Genomic DNA, 22,608 nt, shown 5'->3' with positions numbered 1-22,608 from the left:
GTCACAAAATGTGTCATGCAGATTTTAAACAAGAGAAAAGAATACAAAGTATATAATATGCTGTCTAAGAAGACGTGTAAACATATTAAAGAATAATAGCCAATAGAGACAGTGCATTTTGTGTACTGAATCTCAGATCACAAAAAGAGAATGTAAACAAGAACTTTAAGATGGTAATATAAAAGTTCCCAGTCAAGAATCAAAAATCTAATTTGGTATATTCTATCTTCGTAAAGTCCATTTACTCATACCTAATACTTCTCAAGATATCACTGACTGTGACAGAGTCCAGCGGCATCCCGAGCCGTTGGGCAAAACCTGGCATGTGTTTCACCATTGGCTCGAGGACAAAGTCTATAAGGTCGAAAATGAAAATCTGCTTGTTTGTATGCGTTTGTCTGTATATTTGTGCCATTGTCACACAAATAATAACTTCAAAATGTCAGTCCCTCTAGTCTCAGACACTGCCATCATTTTTCTCCATTCAGGATTGGTGGAAATAAATGTGCTCTTGAGAATAATGGCTCCATTAGGAATGGATTACCAGACCCATTCAAGCCTGAAGACTTTAGGTCCAGCTTCATCAAACCTGTGGAAACCGTCAAATCATGAAAGTCTACTCTTATTCCTATAGGGCCAATTCCAACTCAGTACAATGTTGCAAAATCTCTAATGGGGGTCAGAACTAAGGGTGTAGTACTTCAAATCATCAGACTCCAAGTGCAGCTACCATTCTCTGAGGTGGTCAGTGGGAGATGTTTATCAAAGTACTTGAACTTAAAACCCAGGCACCTTTTTCTGACGAGGCTTATATTTTGCTATACAGGTTCTCAAATGTTCCTGTCAACAAGCTTTCTTTAACATTTATTTAGATTTAGAAAGTGCATTTAATTTGTAATCCAAAAAGCATATTAAACATACACAAATAATTACTCAATTGGCATTTGGTGCATTGCAGTGGCAGTATAATGTTGTGGGGATGCTATTTTGGCCTTTGAACAGAGAAGCTGATCAGAGATGATGGGAAAATGGAATGACCTAGAATTGGGGCAGGGGTTTGCAATGATACCATCATGTTTCTGGGAAACCCACATTTGGAGTCAATGCAGGACTCTGATAAAAGGATTTATTTACAAAGAAGGATAGAATGATTAAGGAGGCTTCTGTGAGCAGATTTGGTGGCATCTGGAGGAAGAGAATGGTTAGTTGGAGCAGGGGGAACTGACAAGGAGAAATACTTGAAATAACTGATAGAAATTAAGGGTTACTGTGCACAGGAGAGTGGTAGAGGCTTAAGGGAACCAAAGACCCTGGTGGGAGTTCCTTGGAGGTGTGTAATCCTTCCAGTGGTTTTTAGAAGCTTGATATTCAGATGGAGTTTGAACAGATAACGATGGAGAGCAGGCAGGTGGTAGCAGCTGGATCCTCTACTGCAGTGGACAACAGTAGAGGAATTTCCATCAGGTGTCTGTCATGAAGGAATCCTCCATGCAATAGAGAGAAAGGGTCGGCGTGCAAACCAACAGGTGAACGTTAACTTGTGAGGTAAGAGACTATAGTAGTTGAACTCGAAGGGATAAGGCAAGAAATATGAACACAATGCTCAGAAGATTTGTTGAAAAAATACTCTGTGGGATAGTCATGGCTTGATTCTACCAGGAAGGTTGAGCATCAGGTGAAGTCACGTCCTCTCACGGCTCCTTAAATCTTCAGCAGCTTGATAAGGAAATTACATGGTGTGCGGCCTATGGTCGGCAGCCACACCCTCAATCAAAGATCCTCTATTCAGGAAATATCTCATGCATGCACAATGAACTTGCATTCACACACGAGGATAATGGCAGATTAAAAATGTCAGAACGTTTGGAAGGGTGTAAAAACTCCTGGCCTGAAGTGAGTTATTGTTCACAAGAAGATTACTACATCTATATTCAATTATTTTTGGACTTTGCTAATTATACATTCAAATTTATTTTAATCAAGTAAATTTTATGTTGCATTAAATGTTTTGATTTGGCCATTGCCAAATAATTAATTTATTTCTCTTCAGGAACTCTGGGCTGCTTTGGCAGTATATTTCCAAATGCCATCAGCTGTATTTGCCTGACCCTGAGATGACTGTAAATCTTTGTTTGTACGGTTCAGAATCTTTCCATATAACCTTATGGTCAGGGCAAGGCCAGAAAGCCAGTGACACTGGAAGCCATGTTTGTACATGCAATCACACTGTTTTGATTGTTTTAGATCATGTTTTATGTCTCAGATCATATGTGTAGGTTCTTTGTAGACATTTCCTGATTCGGGTTTTAACTTTTGTTTTATCTGTCCAGAATATGATTTGATGAACTGCTGCTTTTTTTAAGGTGTTGTTCCTAGAAAACCTATACTGTAGCCTTATTTATGTAAAGCGTCTTGGTCATTTGCCATTATTGTTATGTGTATAAACCTGCAGTTTAATATTATAAACTTGATTGTTAAGGTCCATGTAGTCCTTCCAGCTTGTGGTGATCACTGTATTTCAGGAACATGCCACAATGAGATTTTGATAGTATGATAACCTTGATTAAAATTATTAGGGTTGGATAAGATTATAGTATTACAAAAAACAACAAGAAAATGTAAACATGCCTAGGCTAATTGCTTTAATTTATAAACAGAAATGCAGCTTTTAGGGCTACGGTTGTACTTCACATATTGCTATAATATGGATTATCATCATACAGTATCGCACAAAAGTGAGTACACCCCTCACATATTTGTAAATATGTTATATCTTTTTATGGGATCACACTGAAGATATGACACTTTGATACAATGTAAAGTAGTGACTGTACAGCTTGTGTAAATTTGCTGTCTCCTCAAAATAACTCAGCATACAGCCATTAATGGCTTAACCAGTGACAACAGAGGTGTGCACACTCTTGAGTGAAAATATCCAAATTGAGCAAAGTGGCAAAACATCTTATGGCCACCATCATTTTCCAGCACTGCCTCTCCGGCATGGAGTTCACTAGAAGCTTCACAGGTTACCACTGGAATCTTCCTCCATTCCTCCATGATGATATAATAAGACTGATGGATGTTAGAGACCTTGCATACCTCCACCTTCCGTTTTAGGATACCCCACAGATGTTCAATAGAGTTTAGGTCTACAGACATGCTTTGCCAGTCCAGCATCTTTACCCTCAATTTCTTTACCAAGGCACCTTGGAGGTGTGTTTGGGGTCGTTATAATGTTGGAGTACTGCCCATGCGGCCCAGTTTCCAAAGGTTCAAGACCATGTTCTGCTTTAGCATGTCATAGTACATGCTGGCATTTATGGTTCCTTTGATGATGTGTAGCTCCCCACAGCCGGCAGCATTCATGCAGCTCCAAACCATGACACTCATACTGCCATGATTGATTGTAGGCAAGACGCACTTTTATTTCTATTCCTCAGTTTGTTGCTGCCACACATGCTTGACACCATCTGAACCAAATAAGTTTATTTTGGTCTCATCAGACCACAGGACATGGTCCCAGTAACCCATTCAACCTCTGCAGCAATGCTGGCAGTACTCATGCATCTATTTTCAAAAGACAACCTCTGGATATGTTGCACATGCGCTTAACTTCTTTGGTATTCCATGGTGAGGCCTGTTCTCAGTGGAACCTGCCCTTTTGTATGGTCTCTGCCACCATGCTGCAGCTTAGTTTCAGGGTGTTGGCAATCATCTTATAGCCTCTGCCATCTCTATGAAGAGCAATAGGTTTTGCAGATCCTCACAGAGTTCTTGCTATAAAGTGCCACATTGAACTTCCAGTGATCAGTATGAGAGAGTGTGTGAGAGTGATAACATCTGTTTCCCATTCACACCTGAGACATTGTAACTCGGATGTGTCACATGACACCGGGGAGGGAAAATGACAACGGCACAATTAGTACATTTTCACTTAGGGGTGCCTTCACTTTTGTTGCCTGCAGTTTAGACATTAATGGCTGTGTGTTGAGTTCTTTTTAAGGGACAGCAAATTTACACCATTAAAAATGCTGTACACTAACTACTTTACATTGTATCAAAGTGTCATATCTTGTCTAATGTTGTCTCATGATAATGTATAATAAAACATTTTATAAAATATGCGGGATGTACTCACTCTTGTGAGATAATGTGGCTGCGATATTTTAACTTCTACAGCTTATTAATTTGTTTTTTAATAGTCCGTTCTTTTTGACAAACTTTCATTGTAAAGTTAACATTTTAGATCGTCCTTTTGGTCTTGAAATAGTTTTTACTCTTATTGATATTCAAGCTCTTTTGAGCGACGTTTTCTTTGTTTAGGTTGCATTTTGTGAATCTGGAGAAGCTGTTTGTTGGGGTAGCTTGTGGGGGTTGGTACAGGTGTATGGGGTACCTGGGTTGTTGCTAATGGTTATCCAGTCCTTGAATACCCAAAGCAAAAGCAAGAGCAAGAACAAAAAGTCAAGCTTGCTCCTAGTGCAAGTTTGATTCTGCCATGATTGCTTATTGTAACGTAGAGAGAAAAACATGGACAGGAGGATATCAAGGTCTCATTTTATTTATGTAAATGATACTGTTGGTGTCATGGGCTGGAGGGGTTTGCAGAAGATTGTGAAGCCTCCAGGATGATAGTCAGCTCCTCCAAATCTGAGGCCATGCTTCTTAAATTGAAAAAGGTGGATTCCTCCCCCTGGGTCATCAGACTCTGCTTCAAGCAGAGAAAAATATGTAGACAGATTGGGGCATCTGCTTTGTCGTAGTGCGAAAAGAACTGAGCCTAAAATGGGGAACTCTCAATGTAAGCTCAAATTCTCACCTGTGATCATGAGATATGGGTCAAGATCGAAAAAAAACAAGGTTCCAAATATAAGTGGCTGATATAACATTTTTCTGTAGAGAGGCTGGCCCCTGGCAGAGCTAGGATCAAGAGCTTTGTCGTGGAAGGGGAGCCTGAAGTAGATACACGGCAAGTCCTTAGGAGTCAATTGGGATGGTTTGGAGCTCTGATCAGAATGTTTCCTGGTTGTGTTGTTTTTTTTGTTTTTTTGTTTTTTTTAGTGTATATATTACTAACATGTATCATTGTGACATTTTAAACATACTCTAATCCACCCAGTTAGATGTACCAAACTTTAAGATTCTTTTCATCAGACAAAGCCATCAGCAAGCATGACAGTACATTGCAATGGAATGTTGTCATTATCAGCAGAAATGTAGGTGACAGGGAATCTATGATGGATTTACCACACCTGGAGTGGAGGTCACCTTTCCGAGGAAAATGGCATTACAGCTGCAGTAAATTCAGGCAGATTACTCCCAAGTGTGCAAGCCAGGGAATTCAATTTTATAGTAGAATAAAAACAAACACAAAAGTAAACCAATAGGAGACACAGTGGGGTGTCAAGCTTTTTCTCTCAGAAATGAGTTATATCCTAACTATGGGCAGTCACTGAATACAGAACAGCAGGCCCATCCCTTCAAGTATGCAACTTCCAGAAGACAAGTGTTTGCTAAATCTGTTATTTCTGTGTGTATGTGTGTTTCTCTGACCTGTGTGAAACCTAGTTAGCGGAGTATTCCTACTGTGTAAATCCAGCCAGCCAACATGAGTTAATATTTTACTCATTAAAGTGTTGAGAGGTTTGTCCCAGAAATATTGAGCGGTCTGTGAAATCTGTTGCTGTATCAGATGAAAGCATCTGTGTTGTTTGTGTCTTTATCTGTGCATATACATTTGGTTTTGTCATGCAATTATATTTTTATGCTTTTGTGTGTTTTCACATCCAGATTGCACACATTCAGATAAGAGAATGACTGCATTCCTCAGTCTATCACAACTGAGTCATTCTATTCCATGCAGCTTTTCATACATTTTCATATTTGTTAATGGTGAAACCGAAATGAAAAGGAAAAATCCATCAAAAGTTTGAAGGTCGCATCCCTCACAAAACCTGTGAGTTACGAAAACCAAACTTTTACAGCAGAGTCTGGAAACCAAATGGAAAGAATCAAAATAAATTAGATCAGGTTTGTGGGCTGGAAAATATATGCTTTTAATTATAATGTGCTGTTTTTCTTTCAAAAATCAAATATTAATTTCTTGAATTGTTCAATTGACACATTACATCCTGCGATGGACTGGCGACCTGTCCAGGGTGTACCCTCCGGCCCATACACTCGACCTCGAGATAAGCACCAGCTTCCCCGTGACCCACTATGGAAGAAGCGGTAGAAAATGACTGACACATTACATTACTTTAACAAAGCAAAATGAATTCAATAAAGTATGATGCTCAATGTAATAATATATAACGATATATTATCAAAGGTTTTCACTCTTCTGCCTTAACACATATAAACCTGAGTGTCATTGCATGCTTTATCAAAAGGGTTTAATATGATGTAATAATGTAATGAAAAGGCTTTCAGTAAAGGGTAGGAGTGTGTTTATGGGAAGTTCGGACCATTCTTCTAAAGCGCATTTGTGATGTCAGACACTGATATTGGACAAAACGTCCTGGGTCGCAGGCTCCACTGTAGTTTTCCCAAAAGTGTTGTTGTATATTCAGGTCATGACTATGTACAAGCTAGACAATCTTGTTTATCCACAAGGTTGGAAGCACGAAATTGCCCAAAATGTCTTAGTATTTTGAAACACAAAAGCTTTCTTTTACTGGAACAAATAGGCGAAGTCTCACTCCTGAAAAACAGCCCTATGCTATAATCCCCTCACCACCAAACGGTACGCTTGTCACATTGCAGTCAGCAAAGTTCTATTCTCCTGGTAGCTGCCAAATCTAGACTTGTCCATTGGATTGTCACAGAGAGGTGTGATTCATCAATGCAGAGAGCACATATCCAGTGCTCTATAGTCGAGCAGCAGCTTGCTTTACACCACCGCTTTGATTTTTACATGGTGATGTGATGATTAGATGCTGCTGGTTTTGAGGTAATCTGAAGGCCACATCATGTTTGGACATCTACCTATTGACCCTGCACAAAGTTGGTAACCTCTGTAGACCATGTGCCTCAGCATCTGCAAACCCCGCTCTGTGATTATATGTGGCCTACCACACTTGTGATTGAATTGCGGTCGTTCGCAATCGCCTAACAGTTGATTGTGAAATATGCAGCAATTCAATTATTTGGGGGGCTGAGTGAATGCTTTTCACAAAATGGTGTAGTTTGGATGACTGGATGTATACGTTCTAGTGCATGTTCTGCTTTATAGACATTAGCCCCCTTCATGCGACAAAGCTCTCCCTGCTGCATCACCTAGGGCCCACTTGTTGAAATGAAAAGATATTATTTCATTGAGTTTTTGTCTTGACATTCGGTTTCTGGATTCCCTCTTTTCTGATTGTGTATGCTTTTTAAGAAAATCAAGTTGAAATTGAGTGAGTGTTTAGCCAATTTGGGATAGACACTCACTCAGTTTCAACCTTAGTGTTATATTGAGGTTTACAAAGCTTCAACGCTTAACTTTATTTCGTAGAAACAGCACAACTTTTCCAAATTTTACTTGGACTGAATATGGTACAAAAATATTCTTAAGGCATTTGAACCTTAAGTCTGTGCTCATCACTGTGTTTATATTGCTGACGTTTTACACTACAGATCATGAGTTTAGAACCATTAGAAATATGTCATGTTTAAATATTCAAAAAACTACTGAGGTAGTTCTTTATCACAAATGCTTCATTTATACTTTTGGTAGAGCAGTTTGGTAGTATTGACCAAACATTCGGTCAAAAACTGTGATTGAGTCTGTTGGGTTAGAAGATGGATAAAAATTGTTCATCGTTCTTCTAATGATGCCATTTCGAACTTTATACCGACCTGATCAGCTTTCACTAGGTCCTTTCCACAGGATGAAGTAAGAAATGGTAATTTTTAAGTTTTTAATAGCGTTAATATTATTGGGATGTGTTGTTTACTGTCTTTCATGCTGTGAAAGAGTATGCATGAGTTTTTAACTTCACTTTAGCCTTTTGTGAACTGAGTAGTTGGCACAAGACAGCACTCGCTATGTTCTACATACTGTGGTATATATTATGAGTTTTGCTCTTTGTATTCAATTGCAGGTAAAAATCTTTTTTGCCATCATGAAGTTATCTGCATTTTTAGTATATTTTTTATAGAACTAAACTAAAGATAAATATCCTTATTTTAAACTCAAACATAACTTGTTTAGTAATCCAGGTTATGAGTTATCCTTTGTAAAGCACTCCATGGTCATCCTAACGTTTAAAGTAAGTTACTTTGAGCCATTTCCTGAGATGGAAACCCAATTCTTTTACCATTTTCTTTGTTCAAATGTTATTTCATTCAATCTGGATTGAAATCAGCTAATGACTGCCACATGCCTGTGAGTGTAAGGAATATAAGGTGGATACGTTTTCTGCTGATGCAGCAATGTGTAGGCAGTGTTCTCCAGCACAAAGGAGAGATAGTAGATTTTGAAATGTTGCATTTGCAAACTGTATCCCATCCTTATCTTTTCAGTCATTCATTTTGCATAACCTCTTTGTTGTTTTCAGGGCTTTACCAGATGAGAAGTGGGGCCAACACAGAGACATATACAGCTACAGTAATTTAAAAAAATCACTATTTACCCAGACATGGTTTGTAATATTTGGAGGATGCTAGCGTACCCAAAAAAGGTCAGTTTGGGTGCAGGGAGAACATGTTATTTTCCAAACACAGAATTGGCATGTATAGGCAAATGTATAACAAAAGGGGTAACAGCTAAAATTTTAGCTTGGCTGTCGGAAATGTTCAAACACGGAGAAGAGACCAAAATTATTTTCAAGGTATAAGGTGTCTCAATTAGTCAGATGCATTGATATAATCAGGATTATTCAATCATTCATTGACCTTGTAGCAACCAAGGCTAACATGCAGTTTCAGCAGTCTCTGTAGCTAATAGTTGAATAGTGAAAGCATTCTTCCAACCATAAATCCATATTTACTGCAAGTATATAAAGCCAGTAGTGAATATAAAGACCAACAATTAATTTGCCAAAGTGAAAGCAAGTGAATTTTCCATTGAGATCTCTAAACGCATTGCTTTCTACTTATCCAACATTTTACGTTATGTGAAGGAGCAGCTAATGCTGTTACATTTATTTTGGGCATTGCACAAGATACCATTAGGGTAAAATAGAGTGATGCCCATCCAACCCACTTTCTAACTTTAAGAAAGAGACATCAAAGAAAACACAAAGACTATAAAGAACAAACTAAGTTATTTGTCCATCATATACATTAAACATGCCATGCCCTGTGGTCTTATAAGTGCTTTAAAGCGTGAATCTGAATGGAGACCTGGACACAACATAAGTCAGTCAGGAATGCATGTTACTCTAGCCACCTCTGCTACCTAAAGAGCAGAAATTGGAGGCACAATAAGACAACAACAGAAGGTGCAGTTGATTCTGCACATATGCTCTGACCAATGTTCCACTGGTCATACTTGTTGATGCCAACAGGAAGAGGCCATGGCTGCCAAAACATTGACATGTGATTACAAAGGCAGTGGGAACACTTATTTGAAAAAAAGCAATTTAACTGTTGTTTGAAAACTTTTATGATGAAAAAGAAAGAAAATGGCAATAACCTGTGGTGTTATTAAGTAAAGATGTTTTTGCATACATCGTACACACAATAGCGGTCAAGTTGTCTTTGAGGGTTAAAAACTGGCCATGACACTCTGTAGTATCTAGTGGTGGTGCTGATGCAACGTCTATGATGGCAGAGCTCAAGGTGATGGCACCCCGTTTACATCCTGTCATTTTAGCAAGCCACATGAAATTGATGGTAATCTTCTCATAGTTTTGGTACCTCATCACCCAAAAAATATCTTAAAAAATGTGAAACAATAGAAACATAGGCGGACTTTTATGAATATCCATGATAATGAAAAGCGCAAGAATATCAGCATGATTTAATGTGTAGATTAAGACAAAATTATTATGAACTAAACTAGTAATTCCCCTATAAGGATTTAGGTAGAGGTTTTCATGCTTGTTTCAACTATAGGTGGTCCAGATGCTGAAATTCCACCAAAAATGCAAACAGAATAATGGTTTCATAAACCTCAAAGAGTGTATCTCTGTTCGGTATAAAGCCAGTTAAGGTTTGACTGATGTGTTTTATATTTCAAACTGAAGCTGATCAAGTACAATCCATATCCCTTCACACCAGTGAAAAGCCCTCTAATTTAGTGTCAAATAGAAATCTGCAAATTACTTACTATATACAATGTGATCATTGAGTGCTTAAACTGTGTCAAAAACCACTCCTTTCAGCAACCACCTTCAGGCAGCTGATCATATGAAACCCCTTTTACAATGTTTTGAAGCTGCTAATAGTCTTCATGTGGCACATATATTTGTACTTGTGTATTCATTTGAATTCCTAATGTGATGCCAGATTCACAGTAAAAACTCTTTTAAAAAAAAAATGTAGCTGCAATTTGCTTAGACTCAAACAAACACTTCTTTAGGTGGAAAAAAAATAAAAACATTCTGCTTCAGACTATCAACTTTTACACCACCTTTTCAATTACATGTATGCATTCTTTGGCACATTCTTTATCTGCTTAATGCTAACCAACTTGCAGCATAAGTGCACAAGCACAGCTCTTGGTAATTCTGCTGGATCGAAGTTCAAGTGAACTAAGATGGAGACGCTGTCACTGGAGGTTGTGTTAGCTGAATTTGAGTTGATATTTTCTGCTTTATGGGCCTCTTGCTTTGTTATCTGGAGGCAGAACAGAGGACCCTGAGCTGTCATTTTGCGTGGTATCAGCAGAAACGGTGAGCAGATAGTGTCAGGGTTGGAGGATCACAGCTAGAACGGGTCTTTTCCTTTGGGGTGGAAGCAGGTAATAAGACAGTGTTAGAGAGGCAGGGAGATACTGGCATAGTAGAACGTATCTTTGCTGTCAGTAGCTCCCATAAAAGAGGGATGTTTTATATCAAAAGTACATTTCTATTGCCAGTTATAAGTAGCAAAAATAAAAAAAAACCTAACCTACTTATCCACCCTGTCATTTTACATAACTTGTACTCATAACCCATTGTTCTTATACTGTCAAAAGGTTCCCTGTGAGCATGAATCTTCTGCCACCATTACAACATATTTCAAAAGTATGAATGCCATTACTGTGCACACAAAGAAAGGAAAACGGAAAAGCAGAAAAGTTGAACATACAAGATCAGATGGAGAAGGAGAGCATGAAATAAATAATTGGCACTGTATTTAGGCACACTTGATGTGAGTATTTCAGAATCTGTTAATCAACTACAATTTTCTAGCATAACCATCTCCCTGCAGTTGCGTAGACGTAAATGTATTGTTTATGTCAGAGGCCAACATACTGGTTTGAGATGATAAACAACAATAACATAGTTCAAATAAAAACAGTTTCAGTAGTAAAATTGTTAATTTGCAGTTATTGGCCTTCAAGCAGTGTTATTCTAATCTAATGGTAACTCTCAGTCTGAAATAAAGTGTGAACATTCCAGATCTTCCAACACCAAAGCAGCATCGGAATGTGCTTAAAAAATTGGGGGGACTGCTCAGTCAGCATTGTCTGTTCAGTAGCTCATATTCAGCTGGTTGGGCGGGCTCAATTGTGCGCTGCTCCACTTGCCGTCACGCCTGGGGTAGGGTGGAGTCGGTGTGGCCAGTTGGGGGGTGCCATGGAGGGATTGGAGCATGTGTGGTGGGGGGGTTGCATCCCATTACTGATCTGGGGTCACCAGCAGTTGGCTTGGTCGGCTGGTTATGATGGAGCTGAGCCGCCTGCCGGGGACTGGAGGTGAGTTGATCCCGTCTAGGTGTGGGTGGGGGGGACGCAGTGTGGGTATGAGGCTTGGTGGTGTCTGCACTATTGCACAGAAAAAAAGATTCCATTTGTGTTTATTCAACATCTATTTATTCAATATTGATGCACACAGCATCATATGAAGCACATGATTTATGTACATTATTAACACTAAATTAACTATAAATTGGGGGTTGGGACTGGGTTGTCCTTGGGCAGCTCTGGTTGGCTGGCTCATTTGGACAGGGTAGACCCGTCCTTTATTCATGCAGAGCATTATAGCAAAAGCTGTAATGCTCCACTTGTAAGCAAAGTTATGAATGCTGCTCTGCCGGACAGGACACTTTAAAAAAAAAATATTTAGCTGCCTCAGTAACTAACCTCTACATTGACCAATAGATTGTCTGTCCTTGCTGTTCATTATGGCTTCATACTTTAACTCCAATAGTCAGTAAAAAATCAGGATATGAATTTCCCAGCAGAACCATAACTCTTTGATCTTAACATAAGGATGTTAACTGCCAGAGCTGCTCGAGTTTCCCACTAGATCCAGAGATGCTCCTATTAAGGACAGTCAAAAATGCAAAACTATCCCAGCAGTCTCTGAGTTATCTAAGGCCAAACATTAGCAAAAACCAAAATTGTAGTTGTTTTCTGCACGTAACTCCAAGCCCTCCTTGGCCAATGGCTCTGCTGCCCAGCCTCTATTTGCAAGCATGCCACATCCCGTGCATCATTATTTGGTTAGCTCACCGCTATTTGAAAGGTGTGCTACTCGCAATGGAAAAAAAAAGACCCATATCATACCATTCAAAGCCATGTAAGTGCCTTATTAACAATGAAAATAGCCATGCTGAAAAAACTATATTTTGTCTTGTCTTTGAAGCAATCCAAATAACTGAGCTTTGTTGGAGTGAACTCTAATGAGCACAGAAAAAGATCCCATTTATGTTTATTCAATATCCATTCATTCAGTATTAATGCACACTGCATCCGATGAAGCCCATGAATATTATATATCATTAACACTGTAAAATGCCATGCAGAATTATTTTAAATGGCCCTACTTATGATGAAAGACCGAAAGAAAACAGTCAAGTCATACCATTCATTGTCATGTAAAATCACTATTAGCAATGGTATATAAGTCACTTGAGTTTTCTTTGTTTGCAGTGTAGGTGAAACCAATTTGTCTGACTTCACTGAACCATGATGTTTGCAAAGCAGAATATTGGAACTCATTTCCTTAAATAAATTAATTTAACTCAGGATGTTTGTTCAGAGAATCTTTTTTATTCTAACCCAGTGCCAGTTTGAGAGGGTTATTAACATCATATTGAGGATTAGCCAGTTATTTAGACATGTTGTAAAGTTTTACTGGAAATAAAAGGAAATTAAATGTACACCAAACAAACAGCAATACTTGTAACAACACCAGTGTTATCCACTGCTGATCTAAACCATATTCAACTGAATTTAACTCATGGTCATTAGACATTAAATCACTTTGAAATTGCGCCTTCATTGTTTAAATGCAGTTAAACCATATTTTCAATCATTAATTAATATATTTCCCTGTGATTTTTAGTAAATGTTATAGCTCTTTAAACAGATAAAAAGATATTTTAATTTTAACAACTCACCATGTGGCTACCAAGTTCCTGTTTGAACTTTGGTCCTGTAAAAACTCCACATTACTTTGAAAAATACAGTTTCATACTTTTCTTAGGCATGCATACATGAATTCAGGCAGAATTATTCAGAGTCAACACAAGTATTATCATTTTACTGTATATTTGTTGTGTTGGTTTTGCCTGGCCAGGCACTTCAGCATGCTGTTATGTTGCTCCTGTCAGGTTGAACCTAGTTTGACTGCTGAAATGTCAGGAAAAGAAAACACTGCCAAATGTTATATATATATATATATATATATATATATATATATATATATATATATAATATATATAAATTTACACTGAAGCGGTCCCACCTGCAGTGGAGAAATCAATAGTGTTTTGCTCACGAAGTCTGTCAAAGATTGTGAACACGGTCTAATCTGTCCAGCTCTTACAGTTAAATTGCTCTCTGGTATTAATCCAAATATCAGGGTTGATTGGCAGATAAAACTCTTGGGGTTTCAGGGAGTAGTATATATAAAACTCAGAAAAACTGGGTTAATTCTTCAGCAATAGTTTGGCTGAAGTGGTGAAAAGTGAGGATTAGTTTAAGGGGTTATTAAAAACACGCTGTGCTGCTGGAGGGACAGTATCAAATCTAAGAAAGGAACTTTGATTATGCATTCAGGGAGTTGAGAGACAAGTTAACAAATTTGGATTTTGGATCATGTTAAGCAATGAGAATGCCAAGTAGCAAAGCTATTAAAATACTCTTGGTTTATATAGTTAGTCCCAAAAGCTTTTTGCATGTTTCCACTGGTATTTTTATTATTTATCTTGGGTGATGAGTTCCAAAGGATGGGAGGCCCCCTCTCCATCCCCCTAATCTTTAGATCCCTCCACAGATTATCCTTCTGATTCAAGCCAGTACTTTGGACTGGGCCATGCAAAAACAAAGACTAAAGACTGAAGAGACTACTTCAAATCTAAATCTGCCAGAGGCATAAATAATTTTGAGCTTAACTGTAAGTGTGACAAAACACATCCACACAAGTCAGATGTGAGGTGTAACGTTACAGGGCTGTCTTTTAGCAGGTCATTCAAAATGGCGTCATGGGACCAGAGATTTAGTACGTTAGTATCTCAAAATATGGGGAGTCAGACATTGAAAGGTGTTATTAAGAATATTAAACTTGTTATTTTGGAAATCCACAAATATCCATAATTAACCATCATTGCAAATATTGGCTGTTGGTAGTTTAAAACTTGAATGCTGTGTCTTAATCAATAAAGGTTTTACATGCTTGAAATGGCGGGGTGATGAATGAATGTATAAACCACGTCATTTGCGTTCTGATGAGGGTCGATTTGTCAGACTAAAGGTACATTTTAAAAATAACCTTCAACCAGGTATTACACATACTGTTCAGTAACCCAACAATTCTGCAGTAAAAATGTTTTTATTTGTCTGGTGTAATATACTAATATTAGATTTGTGTTTTCATTAGCTGTAAGAAGAAAATCATCATAATTAACCAAAATAAAGGCTTGAAAACATCAATCTGTGTGTGATTAACCTATATAATGTGTTTCACCTGGGGAATTGAGCTTTTAAAATAAATGTTTTAATATTCAAATTTATTGGATATGACTGTACAGTTGAAACAAGATATTTTTTTGTCTCACTGACATTTAATCAGACTCAACTTTTATTATTTTCAGTCAGTTAGGTTTACTGGAATTGTTTACATTTGCTAAATGCAAGAATAATGATATTTATTTTTTCTGTAATAGGTTAATTCAAGATATCTGAGTTAAATGGAGGCACACCTGTGGAAGTATTTTATTGCAGCCCCTCACTCTGCTTCCTTGTGTGACATTAGAAAATCAAAACAAATCGGCTAAGATATGAGATCCATATCAAGATGTCAACATGAGTCTAAGCATACCACCAAATTAGTTACAAAGTAGTTTAAGGACAACAAAGTCAAGTTTTTGGGATGGCCATCACAAAGCCTGGATCTAAAAACTCTGAGGGCACTGTTGGAAATGTGTGCATTAGCAAGGTGGCCTTCAAACCTGACTCAGTTCACTGGTTCTGTCAGAAGGAGGGGCCAGATTACAGCAAATTATTACAATGAAGTCATACAACTTAAAAGGCAGTTTTGATAAATACCAAGAAAATGTTCATAAACTTCTGAATTTGGAAAAGGTGAAAATGTTTTCTCTCTCGTTATTCTGGCAATCAGCAAATATAAATAAGTTTGGTAATCCTAGCTGACATAAAACAGGAAACATTTAATCTGATTTAATGTCAAAGAGTGAGGGCAAAAAATAGTTATGTCTTTTTATAATATTTCTGTAAATATGTGATTTTAACGGTAGTTATACATTGCTAATATAAATAAAGTACAGTAGTAGAACAGTAATTTTATGTTCATGACATTAAAAAAAACTAACATCTAGTAAACTGCCATTAGTTAAGTAAAAGTAATGGAGCAGTATGTTTCTGTCAGACTAAAGTCTCAAACTTCAACAGTCTGTCACATATAAGGGCGGTTTTTGCTGCTGTACTGCTCCAATATTCTTGACATTATGCTGGCTTCATCTACTTTGAAGTGAGTGCAATCAGGCTAATTTAAGTTACTCTTTTGCATACCTTCACTCTCTCCTACACAGGAAGGTGATGGAGAAAGCCAGCATGCTCATAACATTTCCCCCTCTCACAAGATTGACAGTATGTCATGCGATGTCCGAGTTTTCTTATGTGGCAATAAAATGGCAGCCTGTGTGTCTTAGGCAATTTATACACAGTTCAAATGCTTCTTGCCTGAGTAAATCATATCTGCAGTGGATTGCAGAGGTAAAAATGTCATGTTTCACAAATGGCCCCCATGAATAATTTTTATTTGCTTGTAACAGAAGGTTTTATAATACCTACAGATAAAAGGGGACCCATATTGGTCACAGGTCTGCACAGGGTTGTTGTTCCTTTTTGGATTTTAAGTGTGAAAAGTTTTGTGAATAACAAGGCCCAGTTTAGCATTGATTTAGCCTCCATAAAAATATGCTGCATACATATATTTTAATCTGATAAATCAAATGGTGACCACTGAGAAATTTGCTTAGATTGATAACATACATACTTGGACGTACATATGTTAACGGTTTTAGATGCCAAATTCACATTGACATCAATGAATTTTCAGCCAGAAAACCTTGAACTCTTGCTGCAAAACAGGTCAAGCTCAGTGAGGTTGGATGGAGAGCGTTCGTGAACAGCAGTCTTCAGCTCTTTCCACAGATTCTCGATTGGATTCAGGTCTGGACTTTGACTTGGCCATTCCATCACCTGGATTTGTGAACCATTCCATTGTAGATTTGGCTTTATGTTTTGAATCATTGTCTTGTTGGAAGATAAATCTCCATCCCAGTCTCAGGTCTCTTGCAGACTCCAACAGGTTTTCTTCCAGAATGGTCCTGTATTTGGCCCCATCCATCTTCCCATCAATTTTGACCATCTTCCCTGTCCCTGCTGACGAAAAGCAGGCCCAAACCATGATGCTGCCACCACCATGTTTGACAGTGGGGATGGTGTGTTCAGGGTGATGAGCTGTGTTGCTTTTACACCAAACATATCGTTTTGCATTGTGACCAAACAGTTTGATTTTGGTTTCATCTGACCAGAGCACCTTCTTCCACATGTTTGGTGTGTCTTCCAGGTGGCTTGTGGCAAACTTTAAACGAGAGTTTTTATGGATATCTTTGAGAAATGGCTTTCTTCTTGCCACTCTTCCATAAAGGCCAGATTTGTGCAGTGTACGACTGATTGTTGTCCTATGGACAGACTCTCCCACCTCAGCTGTAGATCTTTGCAGTTCATCCAGAATGATCATGGGCCTCTTGGCTGCATCTCTGATCAGTCTTCTCCTTGTTCAAGATGAAAGAGGGACGGCTGGGTCTTGGTAGATTTGCAGTGGTCTGATACTCCTTCCATTTCAATATGATTGCTTGCACAGTGCTCCTTGGGATGTTTAAAGCTTGGGAAATCTTTTATTTCCAAATCCGGCTTTAAACTTCTCCACAACAGTATCTTGGACCTCTCTGGTGTGTTCCTTGGTCTTCATGATGCTCTCTGTGCTTTGAACAGAACTCTGAGACTATCACAGAGCAGGTGCATTTATATGGAGACTTGATTACACACAGGTGGATTCTATTTATCATCATCAGTCATTTGGGACAACACTGGATCATTCAGAGATCCTCACTGAACATCTGGAGTGAGTTTGCTGCACTGAAAGTAAAGGGGCCGAATAATATTGCACGCCCCACCTTTCAGTTTTTTGTTTTTTTTTAAAAAGTTTGACACATCCAATAAATTTCATTCCACTTCATGATTGTGTCCCACTTGTTGTTGATTCTTCAAACAAAATCTGAATTTTATATCTTTATGTTTGAAGCCTGAAATGTGGCAAGAGGTTGACCAGTTCAAGGGGGCCGAATACTTTCGCAAGGCATTGTAACAGCTGAACACAATATGCAGTTGTTTAAAACAGAAAACGTATTGTCTTCCTGCCAAAAAGAGCGTTATAATCAAAACTAAGCTTTCTTATTTTCCCAAAGATCCCTTTAAATGATAATTTAAGGCATAGAAACCTTGTATGTATAGCACCAACTATACACACGGTAATTTAAAGTGTTTTTTTTTACAATGTAGGAAAGTAATAGAGGTAAAGAAAATCTTTAAATATATCAAAAAGACAAAATAATTAAAAACCCAAAGCATCACATAAAAACATAAACACCAGAGGCATTAAGATACAATAAAATTCAAATTAAATAAATAAAAAACTAAGACATGATTATCACGCAATCTTTGGACTTGATGTGTCCGCTGTAGTGCACAGTAATGTTGTTAGCCCTGATTTAAAGGGGCACACCTTCAGTGATCAAGGAGCTGGTTCTGGAGCTCAGCAGCATAGAAACTAAATGGAAGGCAACTAGAACCCTGGCTTTAAGGGGAAGTAATAACACAAGGTTGAGGAATGAGGACAGAACTGACTTCATGCAACAGCTACAACAGATAGCTCAGCGCCAGCAACTGTACAGGTCCTTCTCAAAATATTAGCATATTGTGATAAAGTTCATTATTTTCCATAATGTCATGATGAAAATTTAACATTCATATATTTTAGATTCATTGCACAATAACTGAAATATTTCAGGTCTTTTATTTTCTTAATACGGATGATTTTGGCATACAGCTCATGAAAACCCCAAATTCCTATCTCACAAAATTAGCATATCATTAAAAGGGTCTCTAAATGAGCTATGAACCTAATCATCTGAATCAACGAGTTAACTCTAAACACCTGCAAAAGATTCCTGAGGCCTTTAAAACTCCCAGCCTGGTTCATCACTCAAAACCCCAATCATGGGTAAGACTGCCGACCTGACTGCTGTCCAGAAGGCCACTATTGACACCCTCAAGCAAGAGGGTAAGACACAGAAAGAAATTTCTGAACGAATAGGCTGTTCCCAGAGTGCTGTATCAAGGCACCTCAGTGGGAAGTCTGTGGGAAGGAAAAAGTGTGGCAGAAAACGGTGCACAACGAGAAGAGGTGACCAGACCCTGAGGAAGATTGTGGATAAGGGCCGATTCCAGACCTTGGGGGACCTGCGGAAGCAGTGGACTGAGTCTGGAGTAGAAACATCCAGAGCCACCGTGCACAGGCGTGTGCAGGAAATGGGCTACAGGTGCCGCATTCCCCAGACCTGGGCTACAGAAAAGCAGCACTGGACTGTTGCTCAGTGGTCCAAAGTACTTTTTTCGGATGAAAGCAAATTCTGCATGTCATTCGGAAATCAAGGTGCCAGAGTCTGGAGGAAGACTGGGGAGAAGGAAATGCCAAAATGCCAGAAGTCCAGTGTCAAGTACCCACAGTCAGTGATGGTCTGGGGTGCCGTATCAGCTGCTGGTGTTGGTCCACTGTGTTTTATCAAGGGCAGGGTCAATGCAGCTAGCTATCAGGAGATTTTGGAGCACTTCATGCTTCCATCTGCTGAAAAGCTTTTTGGAGATGAAGATTTTATTTTTCAGCACAACCTGGCACCTGCTCACAGTGCCAAAACTACTGGTAAATGGTTTACTGACCATGGTGTCACTGTGCTCAATTGGCCTGCCAACTCTCCTGACCTGAACCCCATAGAGAATCTGTGGGATATTGTGAAGAGAACGTTGAGAGACTCAAGACCCAACACTCTGGATGAGCTAAAGACCGCTATCGAAGCATCCTGGGCCTCCATAAGACCTCAGCAGTGCCACAGGCTGATTGCCTCCATGCCACGCCGCATTGAAGCAGTCATTTCTGCAAAAGGATTCCCGACCAAGTATTGAGTGTATAACTGTACATTATTATTTGAAGGTTGACGTTTTTTGTATTAAAAACACTTTTCTTTTATTGGTCGGATGAAATATGCTAATTTTGTGAGATAGGAATTTTGGGTTTTCATGAGCTGTATGCCAAAATCATCCGTATTAAGACAATAAAAGACCTGAAATATTTCAGTTAGTGTGCAATGAATCTAAAATATATGAATGTTAAATTTTCATCATGACATTATGGAAAATAATGAACTTTATCACAATATGCTAATATTTTGAGAAGGACCTGTATTGTTTGTGAGCAGGATGTTTCTCAGGTAAGAAATTACTAAATATTTTTCTAGGGTTTTTATTTTTTTGTGTTTTATGTTTGTAAATAGAGCCCGCTGATATCCACACATTGCTTTGGTAAATTAGCTACCGCCTATCTTCGACTGTACCTCCTGCATGGTTTTACTTTTCTGATCATAGTGATTTTTTTTTTTTTTAGAGCCAAACAGGTTATTGTGAGAAAACTAACACTCAGAGTTTGAGTGGCATGACAGATGGTGCCCTCAAAATAAAACTTTGGCAGCTACAGTGAAGCCCAAAATGATTATGGCAGACTTGGGGTTAAAGTAATGATTTGGCTTTAAAAACATGTTTTTTTACTGGAAGTAATAACATTTTGGAGCGACCTAGCCAGGACCCTGATTTAAATCTGATAGTCTGTGCAGGGAGCTAAAATTAGGGTGATGACGATAGGCCTTCAAAATACTTAGATCTCCTCATCCAAGAATACTTCTTTAAAATACCAGTAGAAACATGCAAAATGTTGGCCAGCAATATTAAGTGTTCCATTAATTGTTTAGGTATTTATGGTATAAATAAATACAAAAGCCATTTTAATAAAATAAATGAAATATCTTCCATTTTTAAACTTTAATAATCCTCATTTCTTATCAGAAACAAACTTCTTGGCTGAATGAAACTTATTGACAATTATTTACAACTATCCGACGTGGTTATGAATACTTTTGGGCTTACCAGTATGTCACTAGGAAAGTTTAACAACCACTGATAAAACAGACTGATTATGTGTAGAAGAGTGGGACTTTTAGCTGCTTAGTTTTAATGCCGCTATGTTTTACACACACACTGCACAGCTTTGTATAAAGTGTCAACATGGCATAGTTGGTTTTCTTTTTGTCACAAATAGTTATTTGCTACTTTGGTACACCAGTTTTACCACAGAGCACATTGGTAGGTTTGGCGCCATACGGTTAGATCTACTGTATTTTCATCTTTCTAACAACTATTTGAGACAGATACTTTGCTGACACCACTTTCTCCTTGGATTGCGATCATCATTCATTGATCTCAGAATTATCACTCTCCTGTAACTTTTGGTTGTGTGCCTGACATCCTTTTTGTCTGTTTCTGGCCTTTAGACATGTAAATAAATTTAATGATTATATTATTTAAGCTCTTTTTTGATGTACCTACCGTTATTGCCTCAGTTTTTGTTTCTCTTACCACTGTAAAAAAAATCCCCTTTGAGCAACAATAAAAGTATCTGAATCTGACAAACGAGATTCAGATTAAACCGAAAACGTATAAAAATAATTTTTGCTGTCATAAATGTCTGAAGCAAATAAAGCCTACTGGGGTCCGTTTCTCAAAAGTCTTATGCCTATTTGAAGCAATTGGACTTATTTACCATTATGCAGATGGTTACATTATTTTAACAGATCTAAATATATCCTGAGTGATACTGTAATTATGAAGAAAGACATACAGTAAGTAGTAAAATGTTAGTCTGCGCATATCATCTGTGCTTTTGAAGTCACTCTTCTGTTCTCTCATGTACCACATGCCTTTGACTCCTGTGCATAATCCATCTTCTCCAGCTGCATTATAAATCTCCTCTAACAGCTGCAAAGACGTAAAACACTCTCTTCTTTTTTTCCCTGCTGCCTCTTTCCCTAGGTATGTGCACTCTGCCCCTTATAGACAGCAACCTAAATACAGAGACTTGAGCCTGGGATGATCCTGTGATGCCAGTGATTCACTCCCATTAAAAAAAGTCATGTCACTAAAGGAACGTGTTACGTGTTTTTTTACACTCACATGACAGAATGGGTTCTTACACTTAAGTCCTGCTTAGTGTTAGAGCCCTTATGACTCTTAGGATATAACTGTACCACCACTGGATTTGATCCTTTATCCAAAGTGAGAGTTTAATAGGGTCTTATAAATCATATTGTGACATAGAGTTCAGTTATACGGAGGCCAAGAAAAATGTTTACACCCTTGTTAGAATGTTAACTTTTTAATGGAAAAATGAGCCCATGATAATTTTTTTTTTCCACAGAAAAAAATGTATGAAAGGTAAAAATAAGCAGCTACAACAACCTGAATTTAAAGATGTATAAACCCTTAAACTAACACTCATTTAATGCCCTTTTAATTCAGTTGCAGCCTTCAGTCTCTTTCAATTTGCAGCTGCCATCAGTTACAGTATAGAGATTAACCATAGATGAGGTTCAGATACCTGATTATCATTTCCTAGACATTTGCGTTCATTGCATCCTTTAGCTAAAGCCATACTTTGCAAAATACAAAGGTACAAAATAATATTTGGTTGTGTTTTATTTGTGACAACAATCTCCTGCATTGTCCATATTTTGGGAATGGTGATAAGATTGGAAGATGAAAATATTTTCTTACAAAGAAAACATCCAGGCCTAACTAAAATCGTCCTAAACCTGGTAGGAAAATGTGTTATGGTC

General features: G+C 38.1%; 1 long non-coding RNA gene across 3 annotated transcripts in view; it reads left to right on the top strand.

Annotated features, from left to right (window-relative positions):
- LOC124872020 overlaps positions 1 to 21,916 on the top strand; it is a 36,159-nt gene extending 14,243 nt beyond the window's left edge. Inside the window, exons 3-4 of one of the 3 annotated variants that reach the window (XR_007039182.1) lie at positions 8,544 to 8,666; positions 21,806 to 21,916. This is a non-coding gene — a long non-coding RNA (uncharacterized LOC124872020). The remainder of the gene's footprint in view (positions 1 to 8,543; positions 8,667 to 21,805) is intronic. The other 2 variants (XR_007039183.1, XR_007039184.1) reach the window with 2 other exon arrangements.
- The last annotated feature ends 692 nt before the right edge of the window (positions 21,917 to 22,608 follow it).

The sequence above is a fragment of the Girardinichthys multiradiatus genome, chromosome 8 (assembly GCF_021462225.1).
Source record: "Girardinichthys multiradiatus isolate DD_20200921_A chromosome 8, DD_fGirMul_XY1, whole genome shotgun sequence".
Lineage (NCBI taxonomy): Eukaryota > Metazoa > Chordata > Actinopteri > Cyprinodontiformes > Goodeidae > Girardinichthys > Girardinichthys multiradiatus.
This window is presented reverse-complemented; position numbering and strand designations above follow the sequence as displayed.